At 53.8% G+C, this 16,118-nt stretch overlaps 1 pseudogene; it reads left to right on the plus strand.

The window, feature by feature from the left end:
• LOC144256019 (autism susceptibility gene 2 protein-like) overlaps positions 1-15,747 on the plus strand; it is a 97,096-nt pseudogene extending 81,349 nt beyond the window's left edge.
• Positions 15,748-16,118: the final 371 nt, after the last annotated feature.

Consider the following 16,118-nt stretch of genomic DNA (forward strand, 5'->3'; position numbering starts at 1 on the left):
GCCCGCCCTGTCCTCCACAGCCCCAGCTGGGCAGGCGGGTCTGCTGGAGCGGAGGCCGAACGTCTGGCCCCCTGGTTCTGTGCTTCTCCTACCACTGGCTCTCAGCGTTCAAACTGCCAAAGTCACAAACATTTTTGAGAGGGACTTTCAGGACATGCATGTTTAAAATCAACTGCAGCCCATTTTACTCTCTTACCAAAGTGACGCATCTTCTAGTTGCAAAACATTCTCACATTTTTCAGGCGAGGTTTTCTATGGTATGCAGTTTTCTTTTTCTCTCCATCCCATTTCTGAGGTGAGCACCAGGGTGGGGCCAGCCTCCCAGGATGGGCACCTGCTGTTTTGCCCAAGACTATTACACCTGGAGAGGAGGACAGACGCCCTGGGGTGGGGTGGCTGCCATCCAGGCCTCGTCCCCTTGCAATGAGTGCCCCTGACATGCGAGGTCACACGTGCAGAGGGCTCTACAGTGGCTCAGCCAAGTGCCTCCTATCTGGAGATCGAAGAAGGCGGTCTTCAACTCCTTCCCCGAGCCTGCTCTTTACTGCTCCCTCAGACCCTGGTTCGTCTCTTCTAGGTTGGTACAAAACTCTAGTGCATCCCCAAACAGACTGGTAGGTCATTTAATAAATTAGACTATTTCCTTCACTCACAATTATCCAATCACACAGAAAACTGCATCTGGGCAGGAGAGAGCCTCTGCTGGTGTGGAAATAGGCCTTTCCAGGCCACCTTCCTGATTGAATATGTAGATTGCAGTTCATTAGTGGAGTTCTTCATATGTATGCAAATCAGGATGTTAACAACTCAAGCTTAATTGTTGGTTGTGCCGCAGCAATAAGTAGGCTTTTGGTTGTTGTTCATTCAAAGGACAAAAGCCTACAGATAGGTTAATATTATGAGTGGTGTGTAAGAAGGGAGGTAGGATAGGGGAGACACAGGCAGAATTTGATACTGCATCTGTGTGGTCCCTATGTTGGGTTCTCTTGTCCCATTTCCACCACCGCTAATGAGTCATTACTGAGTGTAATTTCTTGTTATTGTCTGCCAGTTAAAACGTGGAGCGTTGGCTTAATGTCTGTGCAGTGCTGTCAGCTCTTCTGATGAGAAGCACCTGACACTGCAAACGATGGCAGTGTTCACTAGAACATCTCCTGGAACGTCTGGAGGGGGCAGAGAGGCAGCCAGCCAGAGCTGGGCCACCTGGGAAGGAGGCTTCCGGGCCAGCCTCTCCATGTGTGGCTGCCCTGTTTGGTCCCTGTGGCTTCCACTGTGGTGACGGGTGCTGGAGGCCACCTCTCTGCTTTAGATGGCATGGGAGAGAGCTGCCTCTGGTCAGAGCGCTGGAGAAAACAGGGAGCAGCCCTGTACAAGCTCACGTGCTCACTGAGAAAAATGAGTCTGTGATTTAGAATGAAACAGATGAAGTCTCACTTCTTCATTTAGAAGGAGGAAAGGTTTTGCTTCATGTCCCGTGTTTTGTGCTTCCTAAGCTGTGGTCTAATTAATTTGTAGACATCCAACCCTATCGATGTTGCTGCTCAGCCCAGGACAGTCCCACACACTTTACTTCAGAAGGACCCGCGGGTACATGCCAAGTCAGGCTTGGTCTCAGGACACCCGGGTGTGTGCAGGGGACAGATCCTGTGCACGACCCTCCTATTTCCTTTGAGAGAGCTGCTCTCAGGGAAGGGACTCTTCCCACCTGTGCAAGAGAGTGCCAGTTCCTCCTGGAAGACACTCTCTCCTGCCCTGTGAGTGACACTGGAAGGCTGACTTCCCAGCAAAAGGAGGGGGACGGGCTTGTGATCTGAGCCTAGAAAGTGGACACTGTGGCTTCTCCAGTTCCTACTTGACCAAGCCTTTCTGTCTGCAAGTCCTTATGTTGCTGTGGGTGCTCTGGATAGACAAGCACTGAGTGCTTCTCCTGCTGGACATCAGCACCCGCCACCCGCTACCCGAGGTCAGGACATCCCAGACCCCATGGCTCCCCTGGCCCTCTGCTTTTAATATGGCTGGGATCCCCTGTGCTCTAGAGCTGAGTAAAATATCCATGATGTTTTGGTTATGTCATTTATTGATGGTCTACACTGCACCTACTCCCAAAGAAGAACTTGAAGTTCCACAGGAGGTACAATCTTGTCTCGACAATGGTCATTTATCTTTATAGTAAATGTGAGAGAACGATTGCCATCCCAGTGCTGTCTCCTCCCTGGGTAAGGGCAGCTGGAGCTGATGGCAGGAGCTAGGTAGATGGGCTGAAGCTTTTCGGGCTGAAGGTCCCGAGAGCCGCCACCCCCGAAGTGACTCTTGGTGCAGAAAGGCTGGCCCATGCGTCCCCTCAGCATTGATCCTGAGTCTGCCTCTTCAGCCTGCTCTCCCCCACACCCTCGGTGTGGTGTGGAAGGGCTGCCCCCCGGGAACCTCAGGCTGGGCAGCACCAGGGCCAGGCTGCCCAGGGCACGCTGCTATTGATTAAACTTATAGGGGGCTTGTCGACGGTGATGTCAGTGGGGGAGGGGACACTTGGCACTTTTGATAGTGTGAAAATGGGTTAATTATTCTCCAAAAGGGCTTCATTTAAAAGTAAAATTCTAACATTTTAATTTCCCCTCCTAATGAAGCACTACAAATTTGTTAATTAGAGCAATTGTTTGAGTGACAGGCATGTAACCAAGTTGTCATTTTCTCTTCACAGTTGACAGATCCTTTCAGACCTATGTTAAGGGTAAGAAAGCCTCTTCTAGCACTGTTTTGCAACCTCTGTTTGACTCCCTGTGGGTTGGAAACGCAAGTCTGTAGCCAGCCTACCCAGCAGGCTGTGGCACGGTGGTTGGGTTTTCAGCTCCTGTGTGATGCAAGTGACCGAGTTGTTTTGCTTCGGGCAGTGGAGGAAGCCATGCCACGGGCTTCTTATTTATGTAACTGGTAGAGCTGAGTCCGATTCCGGTGTGAGCAGGTCTGGTAGAAAGTCTGATTGGATCTCAGGGAGGAAGACTTGAGCGACAGGCTGCAGTCAGTGTCTTTCAGGAAACGCATACTTACCTGGATGGGTGTGCTCTGCTGTGGCTCCCTGGTTCAGCACGAGGTGCTATTGACTTTCGTAGCCACTTGACCTGTTTCTGTGGTGTGGGAAAGGATACTGTGAGCATTGGTTGTTAATGTCTTGTTTAAAGCAGAATGGCCTGAGGTCTGGTGCCTGGCCAGCAGATGGCCCCTCAGTGAATGCCAACTTCCCCATGCCTGTCTGAGTGGTAGATAATGGGCAGTAGAATTCCTGCGGTCCCCACCCATTTCTGGTGCATATTCTCAGATAATCCACCTTCTCCAAAGGGAACAGGAGGTCTGTGTCCTCACTTAGGTGAGGCAGTGTGGTACTTGTGATGTCAAACAACCTGTCAGTCCATGACAGGAGAAAAGTCCTGAGTCTATATTTCAAGAACAGCTCCCTACTACAGAAACCTGAAGCTTCTGTCCTTTGCCAGTGCAGAATGGAGTTCTTTCCTTCTGTCCAGTAGTTACCGCAAATGCACTCTAGGCTTAAGAGGATATTGCTTGGCAGGAGGCAGAAAGAGGTGGTCCCTGCCCCGAGTGGCAGAAGAGAGGCACTTGCCGTCACCCCACTGCTCAGAAACCAAGGAATGATTTGGGAGATGCAATTTTTTTTAATATTTATTTATTTATTAGTTATTGGCAGACACAACATCTTTGTTTGTATGTGGTGCTGGAGGATCGAACCCGGGCCGCACGCATGCCAGGCCAGCGCGCTACTGTTTGAGCCACATCCCCAGCCCCATTGGGAGATGCAAATTGATCTGCACTCCTCCAGGGGTGGAGGAGGGACTTGGTATTGCAGAAGCCTGGAGAGTAGGGAGGAAGGAATGCCTTCCCCTCCCCTCCCCTCCCCTCCCCTTCTCTTAGACATGAACAGTGTCCCAGCATGAATGAGTGGTCAGCTCTTAATGAAGCATATGGGGGTCACTGGACTTCAACAGAAGTGGGATGGATTCCATTGCCCCGCTTTGGGGGTTAAAGAAGCAACAGCCATGGGGAGGTTATGACAGGTCCTGTGCCCTTTCTTGTTTTGATTTGATTCTGATGCTCCCTAATTATCCCTTGTGAACAGCTGATTTGCATTATAGCATAGCCACATTTGTTAAGTAGGACTTCCTACTTCACCAGGTCTGCCAGCTGGCACCAGAAAAGAAAGAAGAGCCACAAAGTGGGATTCAGGCTTTTCCCATCTTGTCCTTGGTAACCAGGGGTCCTTGTCAAGTATGGCTTCCTGAGTGGTGGCCGATGTCTGGACCCCAGGAAGAGGGGGAGAGCGCTTATGGCTCCCTGATGGTTGGGCCCGGCAGGGTTGCTGACGGGAGGCTCTTGGAGGCACAAAGCTCTCTTGTTTCATGAAAAAAGTCTCTGCAGCCAGAATCTGCTGAGAGCTGGGGGATTTGCAGGTGGTTTCCCTGAAACGTCTCCTTCTGACCACTTTGCTCTTCCTTGTTCCAGAAACCAGGGAAGTGGTGTGCTATGCATGTTCACATCGCCTGGCAGATTTACCACCACCAACAGAAAGTCAAGGTCAGTCCGACCTTCCTGGTTGGGGGGGGAGCGGCGGGGGAGCTGGGTGTGAGCATGTGATATGCCCAGGAGCACCTGAGTAAGAGTATTCAAAACAAGGTCTGAAGACCAGAGGCAAGGAGAGGTCCCTCGGGAAGCCCATCTGAGAACCTTAATGAGGGAAACCTCCAGCAGCAGAGTCACAGAACAAAAGCAAACTGGTAGCTCCCTGGTGCATCTTTCCTTTTGATAAATTTGTCATCTTACTTAAATAGTAAGATCCAAAGGGTTTAAATATGGTTTAAATCCTGAAATAAATGTTTTAATTATAGTGAGCAAGAACTAGAATATGGAGAACACTTAAGAGGCTGAGAAAGCCAACAGAAGATGGTTTTGTTTTGTTTTTCAGTAGCAACCCATGTGTTCTCTTCCTCTTTGGGTTTGGGGAAATGATATTTATGCCCCATGTGGAGATGGTGATGCTGAACCTCCATCGGCAGCGTGCATGATCACATTAGCCCTTCTGGAGGTCACGCTGGGCCTGCTCTTACCATCTGTCAGTCTTCCTGGTGACTTATCCAAGTGTTAAGAGACAGTCAGTACCTGCCAGGACCACCTGAGGCAGGTCCTTTTTATTTGCACCATACAGATGAAGATGGTCCGTGCTTGACCAGAGCCTTTGTGGCACAGGAGGGAGGAGAGAGAGCATGCGGGTGGTAACGTGACAAGGTTCTGGGGCTTGGCTCAGGCACATGGAACCTGACGTCCACACTTAGGCCTGGGTCTTTGCAGCCTGGAAAAATGATGGGAAACATCCAAGCAGGTCATTCTAGCATAGGTTTCTCCATCCACTTCTTCATGTGTGACTAGGTCCTGGCAGCATTTAGGGTCAGCCTGAGGCCCTTAGGCAAGGAGGACACGCCAGTCACATGGCAGGATTCAGTGGTTCAGAAGCAAAGATGGAACCTAGTTAGAAGGGAGGAACAAACCTCTGCGAGACCTTTGGCTTTGGACACCTGCCCCTGGTGCTGACCGCATATCAGTGAGTGCCGCTCACTTTTCCCTCCTTTTGCGCTCAGTGTAATTGGGACCTCGTGGTGTTGCTGATTAGTTCATGCTTTCTGGTTCCGGGTGACATGGTCAGCAGAACTATAGGCACAAGATGTCTTCCTTTTGTCCTTTGGTTGAACATGATGAAGGATGTTGTGTATAGCAGCTTCTACATAGAAACGCCCCTGGCAACTCCAGCTCTCATTATCCCCATTCAATCAGCAAGACCCTTGAACAGGAGATGGCTCTGTTCACCTTCCCCTCCCACAAACTGCTGGCAATCCCAGCCTCCGTTTGGCTTCATGGACCTGAGTTGGTTTAATGAATCTGTGCTGTACACCATGCGATGTTAGCACCGAATAATTTGGCAACCAAATTAAAGGAGGTACTCAGGAGATTTTTATAGATTGATAGTGAATCAGGCTTGGTTTGGGCTCCGCTGCTCCTTTAGGGAGGGACTCCATTATGGCAGTCCCTGTGGGTCTGAGCAGATGTCCCCTCCCCTTGCTCAGCAGTGCTCATTTACTCAGCTCTTTAGTAAGCTGCCTAGTAGGCTCGGGGCTGCTCACTGCGGGGCTCAGAGGGCCCCTCTCTCCCTGTCTCACTCCTCAGGCGTTTGCAATAAGGATCTGTGGTGCCCAAGGCCGCAAGTTCCATTTGTTTTCCCAGGTGTTGCTCCTAAGCACGAGCTCCCAGCAGGTGTCAGTCACTCTCCAGGACCAGGGGGCTCTGACTGCGGTGCTGAGGGACAGCCCACTTCCTGGGCCCCTGCTCTGTTGCAGAGACCCTCTCCCACAACTTCTCTGTTGTGCAGCAGGCAGGAGGAAGAGGAGGAGGGCTGGGGTGGGGCAAGAGCAGCCGGGCCGTGAAGGAGCCCTCAACAAGGGGAAGGCAGCTCAGCTCAGGTCTCAGAGTCCCAGGCCATGGGAGGTGAGGGACATGGAGGGCAGTGCTTGTCTGGGAGATGTGGAATTGACTCAGAAGGAAGGCTGTCAAGAAATAAGAAGGCCGGTAGACTTGAATCCATGCAGGCGAGAGGGCTACCTGGCTCCAGAGAGAGGCCAGAGCCTAGAGGAAGCCTCTGGCCAGTGCCCACAGCCTCAGAGGAAGGTAAGCTGGAAGGCCAGCAACAGGGTGGGCAGGTGAAAAGAAATGAAGCTAGGACTTCATAGTAGGAGAGAGTCTCCATGGGCCACTGCCTGGACTAGCTGCCACCTCCTCCTCCCCCCCTAGTCCTCCCCCCCTCCCCTCCCCCCTTGTCCTCCCCCCCTCCCCTCCCCCCTCCTCCTCCCCCTCCCCTCCCCCCTCCTCCTCCCCCCTCCTCCTCCCCCCCTCCCCTCCCCCCTCCTCCTCCCCCTCCCCTCCCCCCTCCTCCTCCCCCCTCCTCCTCCCCCTTCCCCCTCCCCCTCCTCCTCCCCCCTCCTCCTCCCCCCTCCTCCTCCCCCCCTCCTCCTCCCCCTCCTCCTCCTCCCCCTCCTCTTCCTCTTCCTCCTCCTCCTCCACTTCCTCCTCCTTCTCCTCCTCCTCCCCTTCCTCCTCCTCCCCCTTCCTCCTCCTCCTCCTCCCCCTCCCCTTCCTCCTCATCCTCCTCCTCTCCTCCCCCTTCCTCCTCCGCCTCCCCTCCTCCTCCCTACCTCCTCCTCCCCCACCTCCCCTTCCTCCCCCTCCCCTTCCTCCCCCTCCCCTTCCTCCTCCTCCCCTCCTCCCCCTTCCTCCTGCTCCCCTCCTCCCCCTCCCCTTCCTCCTCCTCCCCCACCTCCCCTTCCTCCTCCTCCTCCTCCTCCCCTTCCTCCTCCTCCTCCTCCCCTTCCTCCTCCTCCTCCTCCCCTTCCTCCTCCTCCCCTTCCTCCTCCTCCTCCTCCTCCTCCCCCCTCCCCTTCCTCCTCCTCCCCCCTCCCCTTCCTCCTCCTCCCCCCTCCCCTTCCTCCTCCTCCTCCTCCTTCCCCCCCTTCCTCCTCCTCCTCCTCCTCCTCCTCCTCCTCCTCCTCCTCCAGAGATTGGAGTAGTCCTAAGAAGAAACACCCCCCATTAGTTAAACTGATACGTGTACTTTGCTTTCATCTTGTTTTTTGTTTTATGTTTTTTATATGTAACAGTGATCATTAGAAAATTAGCTTGTAGGCATGCAAATATTTCTTCATAATGTTCAGTTACTAATGTGCTGTAATCTATTAGAGTATGGCTAAGAGGCATTAAACAATTAATTTACACAGCAGATTATTCACACAGAATTCCTAATAAAATGAGCTTTAAAATGCTATTATTTTAAAACTTTCTAAAATGGACCTTTACAGCAATATAGTAAACCACTCAGGGGCACCAGGTGAGTGAACAGGACGTGGCTGCCCTCCCTGATCGAATAGCCACAGGCCAGCCTCCAGCCAGGCTCCATGACTGCCCTTTGTGCTTCTTCTTCTGTGAGAACCAGGCACTCCCATACAGCAGTCCCTGCTGACCCCTCCTAGGTGGACCCGCTTCTGGTCATGAGGGTCACCTGGTTCTCCCAGCATTCCTAAACTTGACCCTCACCAGGGCCAGTGCCCAGGTGTGGACCGTTCCAAGAGCCCACTCCCATGGTCTCAGGCTCTGAGTGAATCTCTCCTACTACTCACTTGGAATGTCATCTTCTGTTGTCCCCTTGCCACTGCAGAAGCAGATGCAGTCAGACCCACACAAGCTGGACTTCGGACTGAAGCCTGAGTTCCTGAGCCACCACCAGGCCTCAGTCTCTTTGGAGCCATCCACCACCCCCATGACCTGGCTCGACCTTCAACTTTGTTCTCTGCCTCTGGTGAGTTCAGGGGGCAATGGAGTGAAAAATGTGGTCCTCAGGTAGCCAAACAGATAGGTCTGGGCCCTGTGCTCTCACTCACTCACCACCTAAATGGCATCCTGGTACACCTGGAAGGGAAAGAGACTGTCCTCCCCTGCAGGGACTCTGGAGCTGTGTGTACCAAACCAGTGCAACCCACAGCATGTCAGATTGTCAGATGCCACCGAGAAAGACGGGAAGATCCAAGAGCCAGTCAGAAGTAAAGGGGGTGCTGGGAACCGTGGGGACATGCACGGGCAAGGGGTGGCTTTGCACTGTGACAGTTGGCTGTGTTTCAGGATCTAATGGTAAAGAAACCCAACTGAGCCGGTTGTCAGGGTTGGGCTGTGATAGAGAAGGTGGGCCACCTGGCTTCTGTAAATACTTAAAAATGGCAGCACTAGGCTGACTCTGGTGACAAGTGGCTTCATGCCCACTGTGGACTTGAGTGTTGATGGGCTCCCTGCTTCACTGGCCGGCCTGCTGCCACCCATGGCTCATCTTGGGGGCACATGGTCTCCCACGGAGGCAGAGAAAGTTGCAAGAATCCTCATCCTAGGCCTTGTTGCCAGAGCAAGGGGACCACTCTTGAGGGTCAGAGGAATCTGCTGAGGTCTCAGGCTTTCCTGTTGGTTCTGTCACATTTGAAGGCTCTGTTGCCATGGAATCTGGCTCTGAGACATGGCCACACTAAGAGCAGTTTTTGGAGAGAAATAGATTTCTCTCTGGCTTTCATTTGAGCCAAAGTAGATGAATTGCATCTTTTGCTTTGATAATTCTGGAACTGTAGGCATCCCTGGGGCCTGGGTGGAATGAAGCATGGTTTCCACTGAAGCTCTCAGGAGCTTGCACTGCAGACAGCATGTGGCCAAAAGTCCATTGAGGTGGCAAGTGGTGGGCCCTCGGAACATCCCAGAGCATGCACATGCTGTGGAGCTGGGGGAACCTCTCTGCACTCCCAGGTGGAAAACAAGCCACCAGGTGGACCACAGCCCAGGTCCCTTCAGATGCTGAGAGGCAGTGCCTGATCCACACTTCTCCTTTGCTGGTGGCCCTGACAGCCCAGGGACAGTCCTCCTTCACTGTCTTTTCTTGAGGGAATTTGCACTTATTTATAGGAACTTAGACAAAATGCCAGGCATTATGGAACCTTGTTGGTAGATGGGTAAATATAGGTCCTGATTACGCTTGAATTTTGCCCCAAAATAGTTATATGATAAAACTTTAACCTGGTATTTATTACTAGTTAATGTTAGTTAAATTCACCATTTTTATCTCACTGTCAGAGACTAATGCCTGATATACACGGCAGGGTGGAGCTCCCTCGGTGCCACGCCCCTCCAGGCCACGCCCCCTGGCAATGAGCTGTGAGTGGCCCCTCCCCATGGCCTGAGCTATGGAAGCATTGTCCTTCCCTAACTCATGCACATCTGGTCCTCCCTTTCCTTCTTTCCTTCCTTTCCCAGCCGCTACAGGAGAAGGATTTGAGGTGCCTTACAAGCATGCATATCAGGTGTGATAAAGAGTTGAGAAGCAAATGTAGATAAGGGGAACCTGTGAGGAAGGCAGCCTCAGCATGGACCAGGATGCCCTGAAGGCACGGGGTTTGCTACTGAGTCCACGAGGAACCTGGCTCTTCCTGGCACCCAAGGCGAGGCTCTGCCCTGCTGGGAAAGAGGAGAGGGGCCAGGCAGGCATGGGCCTCACCCCAGCAGACTTCCTGGGGTCCCCAGGCCTGCTGAAGCAGGCTGCTCCTCGAAGCTGCTTTCTGTAAGCCCTGACCTTGGTGGTGTTTGACTTACTAGGTGCTGCACACCCCACCGGGACCCCTTTTGGGCCACCTCATCATCACAGCAACTTCCACAACCCTGCTGCTCACCTGGGTGAGTTCACGGGGGCAAGGTGGCTCCTGCTGCGCCTACCAGCACATGGGTAACCGTCCTCCGTAAGTCACTTGCCACTGGGGCCCACTCAGCATGTGGCACCACCTCAGGACTCACTGCTGCCTAAACCACCTCCCTCACCAGTATGTCTGTGCTAGTCCTACTCTGCCCTGAGTTAATGGTGGGGGACAGCTGGGGACAGCTTGTCCTGGGTGCCTCAGGGACTTGGAGTCCAGGGCATTCTGTCCCTCCCTGGGAGGAAACATCGACACCTTCTACAGCCAAGGCACCTTCTGCAGGTGGAAGAAAGACAAGCTGATATTACAGAGGCCCCTGGTTTTGTGGCCTTTATTTACTGATATTTTCTGCATGTGGCCAAGCAGACGCAGGGGATGGTAGGACTTCACCCCTGGGAACGTAAGGAGTGGTCTTAATTCTGTCCAGTGAGAGGCTGCAGAGCACCCTCCTGGGAGAGGTGCGGGAAGACACCTTGAAGCACGGGGCTCCTGTGTCCCTAGGCAGGGCAGGGACACAGTCCTCACAGGTATTTACCAACCCCACTAGGAAGGCAAGCCAGGTGTGGGTGGGACAGGGATTGGCTTTGCTTCGCCCACCCACCCCCACCCCGCTGCTCCCATCCCACTGGGGAATCTGAGCCCTACCTTCCTCCTGCCTTTGTTTGCAGAGCCTTTCAATCAGCCGTCCACCTTCACAGGCCCAGCAGCAGTTGGTGGCAATGCCTCTGGGGGACTTGGAAACCCCTCAGTTAGTGAGTACCTCTAGCTTTCCATACCTGCCTGGACTCTCCTCTGACGCCAGACCTTCCAAGATGAAGGAAACTATATTCTTGGGAATGAACTTGAGTCATATAATTGCAATGGCAGGCTTACACAGTGGAGTTGGTGGACATGTGCAAAGCCACTGGTTTAAGGAGGCCACTGTCCCGTCAATCCCTAGGGCCAGAGACAGTGATGTAGCTGATGGCTGCAAACAGTTGACTCCCATCTCCTCCACCCAAGGGCTGGCCATAGCCTCTACTAGAAGAAAAAGCACTTGTGGCTCTCGTGGGGTTGAAACAGTGCAGTGAAGAACTGCAGGACCAGGCCCAGAGCCATCAAGACGTGTGGCATGTCCTTGTGGCCTGTAGAGCCCTACAGCTTTCTGCTACTAGTCTCTAGTAGGAGGGGCTGCCAGCCCTGCGTGTCCTGGACGCCTCGCAGTCTCTGGATGTGCAGCTGGTGGTCTTGCAGACATGTCTGTTCCTATTTGGGGAGCAGAGGAGACCTAAAGTGTAGCTCTAGGTCACCTTCACAGTGAATGAGGGCTCTTTAAGGGACAGCCTGGAGGGCTTCTGCGTGTGTTCAGGTCGAGGTCCTGAGTGGTCTCGGGGGCTCACTGTAGTTTGCCCATGTTGAGAAGACAAGAAGCAGGGTCTGGCAGGGAGAGGAGACGGGATTCCCAGTCGATGACATACACCGTCACAGCCGCCCTTCTGCATGCTCAGAGCCTCTGCAGGAGCTAGATATGTGTGATCAGGTGATCCTGACACCTGTTTGGTCCCTTTCATTTTTAATGCCCCCCTGCCCACCTGCACTTTTGCTTTTGGGTTGGACTTTTAGACAGCTGTGCACTGCCTCTCCAGGGGCAGTACAGAGCTCCTCTAATGACTGTTGATCTCCTTTCCTTCCAGCTCCCAATAACATGTATTCATTTTTACTCTGGGTGCTGTTGAAGGCTTTGGTAAGTACCCCGTCACAGCAGGTCGTATAATCTCTCTCCAAACTTTTTGTTCCCCACTTCGCCATTTCAGCACCCAACTCAATGTTTGGCCACAAGGATGGCCCCAGTGTGCAGAGCTTTAGCCACCCTCACGAGCCCTGTAACGGGCTGCAACGGACGCCTCCGTCGTTCCCGACCCCTCCGCCCTGGCTGAAGCCAGGGGAGCTGCAGCTCATGACAGAGATAGAGATGTAGATACACGGGACTCATCTGTAGTAAAGATGACAAAGAAAGGTATGCAAAGAAACCACTCCGGAGTCCCAATGGGGGAGCCCGCTCTGTGCCAGTGGAACCGGCCACCCGCCCTCCCGTCCCAGCCTTGAGATCCAGCCACCCCGTAGCCCCAGGTCCCTCCCAGCCAGCTATTGCCAGCGGCCCTCAGTCCCAGTGCCCTGTGGCACAGTGACTATGACAGCACTACCACAGCCAAGGGAGGGCGCCTGCCCTGTGGCAGCAGTACCCAGAGAGCTCCCGAGCCCCTGAGAGTTAGCAGTCCCCACACAAGCCCGACTCTGTGACACAGCGAGCCAGCGCTCCAGGCCAGACACACACAGCATGAATCAATGCCATGTTTCTTTCAAGTTCACGCAGCCCATGACCCATCCATAGGCTTCTCTCTTCCTCTCTCTTTTTGTTTGCTTTTAGAAAATCATCTTTGCATTTCCTCATCATATTTTTCTCAAGTTTTGTTCAAACTCAAAGTCTGGGGCTCATAGATGACTAATAAAATTTTACTAACCCAAATGTAGAGATGCGTCCAAAAGAAGCTTTGTTGTTGGTTTGGTTTTCCTGGTGGACAAGAAGCTTTAAATAACCACTGTTGTCTCTGCACTTGGGAACTTGTGCCTAAAAAGGAAGCTCTCTTGAAGAGGAAAGTCTTGTGTTGTCTCTGAAGAATGTCAGTAGCCTTCTTAACCTCCTCCCCACCTTTCCCTCCCTCTTCAGGCTGCCTTCATTTTAAATGCACTGATAAGGGATGCACAAGATATGCTTGACAGAAATGTCTAACAATGTCCTTTTGGCACTTAGGATTGAAATTTGATCCTGATCTTGACTTTCTCTTTACTGTGTGTCTTGTGTGCGATGTGTACTGGTGACCGAGTTTGCCTTTGCAGGCTGTGTGGTAGATCACGGGATACTCGTCATAGGCTGTCACGGTAGAGTGGTTGATTTCTTTTGTAAAAAAAAAAAAAAAAAAAAAAAAAAAATTCTCCTCCTCCTGAGCAGTATGATAACAATCTCTGAACCCATGGCCAACGTGGACAGCATTCAGCTCAACCTATACATGGCTGAAGTGGGGTGTGGCCACAGCAGACCAGCTCTAGACCCCAGGCTGTCCAGCTCACCTGTCACTGAGTAGGACACACCTTTCAGGGTGCTCTTGGCAGATTCACATGGCCTCTTGATGGAAGTCAGGAAGCTTAATAAAATTTGCTCCTCTTCTGTCTTCCCCTTGAGGTCACTCTTCTTGGCCTTTCCACATAAGCTTAGGAACCCAGAGGTGCAGGGGCACGTCCATTTCTCACCCACGTGGCCGCCTGGTCTTCTGCCTCTCTTTTTAGCCCTGGAGACAGCTTGCATCTCTCCTCTCCTCACCTTGGCCAGGCATGCTCTGGGCATCCTGAGCCTTGAGTGATTCCCTATCTCAGCTGGGCTTGATCTTCTTGCCACTCTGCTCTGTGTTTTCTGCCTACTCCTCAGAAGTTCCCATCCACCCTAGGTCTCTGGTGTTCTCCTTTCACATTCTCATTACTGAAGGAGCTCTAAAGTTATCCTCAGTATCCCCAAGATGTTCTGTGTCCCCAGCCTGCTATTCTACTGCTGGCCTCCAAGTGCCCTTGGGACTTTGGCTCTTACTGACCTAATGCCCAGTGTTGGGTATGGCCCCAGATTCCTGGGTCCCTGGATACCTTTCCCACTCCTTGTTTGGTCCCCTGGTGCTGGTTCTGTCCCCGGCCTTTTGGCTGACACTGGCCTTTGTTGTGAGGGTCAGGAGGCAGAGACTCCTTTAATGTTTACATCCACTCTCCACTGGAAATGCAGCCAGTTGGGAGTCACTTTGCTCTGGGCTTTTAGAATGTACCTTTAACATGAAAGGACCCTGAGAAGTTGGGCAGCAGGCTCTGTGGCCGCAGCTCTGGCTTAGAGACCTGCGGGCCCCCTCTGGCTCTGGGACAGTGCTTCCTCCCGGTCTTGGCCTTGATTGAGGCCCATGGCTCTTACACAGCTAGGATGAGCCCCTCCACTCTCCACTCACCCTCATCCCCAGTACTTTGTCCCTGTTAAGCTTCTGAAATTCAGGCAGGTAGGTCAGGTGGCCAGCTTTGCACCACTCGGGGCAGTCCACTGTACCGGCCAACGGGGGCCATACCCCAGCCTGTCCTCTTCACACCGCCATTTCATCGCAGCCCCTCTCCAGCCACAGGCCGTTTCACCTGCGTGCTTTTCTCCCCTTCCTTGCTCAGAGAAAGCGTGGAGCAGAGACACTCCAGCCACCCCTCACCAGCACCTATCCTCCCGGCCAACGCCCTGGGACACAGCTGCAATGCCACCGAGCAGATCAGGGGTCATTTGAACACAGAGGCTCGGGAGAAGGACAAACCCAAAGAGAGGGAGAGAGACCACCCGGAGTCGCAGAAAGACCTGGCCGCAGAAGAGCACAAGGCCAAGGAGGGCCCAGCGCCCGAGAAAGACGGGCACGGCTACGAGGGCCGCGCCCCGGGCGAGGAGGCCAAGCAGCTGGCACGCGGCCCCATCGCCCTATGTGCGGACCCCCGCGCTGGACAGTGCCCAGCCGGGCAGCACCTCGGGCCGCGAGGCCGAGCCATGCAAGGGCGAACCTGCCTATGAGAACCCGCGGAAGAACACTGAGGTCAAAGTCAAGGAGGAGCACAGGGAGGAGCATGAGCTGCCTGTGGAGCCCGCGCAGCCGCCGGGCGCAGCCTCGGGTACCCACGCAGGCCCGCTGGCCTCAGTGCCCATGGCGGTGGGCGTGGCGGGCCTGCACCCCATGGGTGGCATCCGCAGCCTGGACTGGACCCGCATAATGACCCCCTTCATGGGCCTCAGCCCGCTCCCGGGAGGGGAGCGATTACCCTACCCCTCCTTCCAATGGGACCCCATGCAGGACCCGCTGAGGGACCCTTACCAGGAGCTCAACGTGCACCGCAGGGACCCTCTGGCCAGGGACTTCCTGCTGCGCGGCGACCCGCTGCACCGGCTATTGGCTCCTCAGCTGTACGAGGCCGACAGATCCTTCAGGGACCTCGAGCCACACGACTACAGCCACCACCATCACCACCACCCGCTGCTGGCTGTGGACCAGCGGCGGGAGCACGAGCGGGCCGGCCACCTGGACGAGTGTGAGCGCCTGCACGTGATGCGCGAGGACTACTAGCACCTGCAGCTGCACGCTGTGCACCCCGCCTCCCTTGACGGCCACCTGCTGCACCCCAGCCTCCTCACGCTGGGCCTCCCCAGCATGCACTACCAGCGCATCAGCCCCACAGCGGCCACCAGAATGGACTGCTCAACAAGACGCCCCCCACAGCAGCGCTAAGTGCGCCGCCCCCGCTCATCTCCACGCTAGGGGGCCGCCCCGTGTCTGCGGAGAAAAGGGAGCGGCCGCCCTTCCACACTCTGAAGGACATTGAGGCACGGTAAGGTGACTAGCGGAGGGAGCCCTGAGATCAGGGAGGACTCCTGCACCCCACGCAGACGCGGTGGCCAGCCCCACCGCTCCCCTTGTAAAACATGTACAGATTCCATGCAGATTTGGAAATGTTTTTGTATATTCTATGTTGGAATTTTTCAGATCCTTTAGCTAAGTCATATGTTCTCATGTCTCTTACTCTTTGTTCCTTGTATGAAACTTCTTGATTTCAGCCAAATCAGTAAAGATAACAACACACCAGTTTGAGGAGGACGGGGGAGCCCACACCATCCATCACGCAGAGCTCTTTTAGATGGGAAGGGAAGGCCGTGTACATAGTCCTGTAAAGAGATTGCTTCATGAGCTGGTGGTTCATATATGC

This window comes from Urocitellus parryii, chromosome 7 (genome assembly GCF_045843805.1).
Source record: "Urocitellus parryii isolate mUroPar1 chromosome 7, mUroPar1.hap1, whole genome shotgun sequence".
NCBI lineage: Eukaryota > Metazoa > Chordata > Mammalia > Rodentia > Sciuridae > Urocitellus > Urocitellus parryii.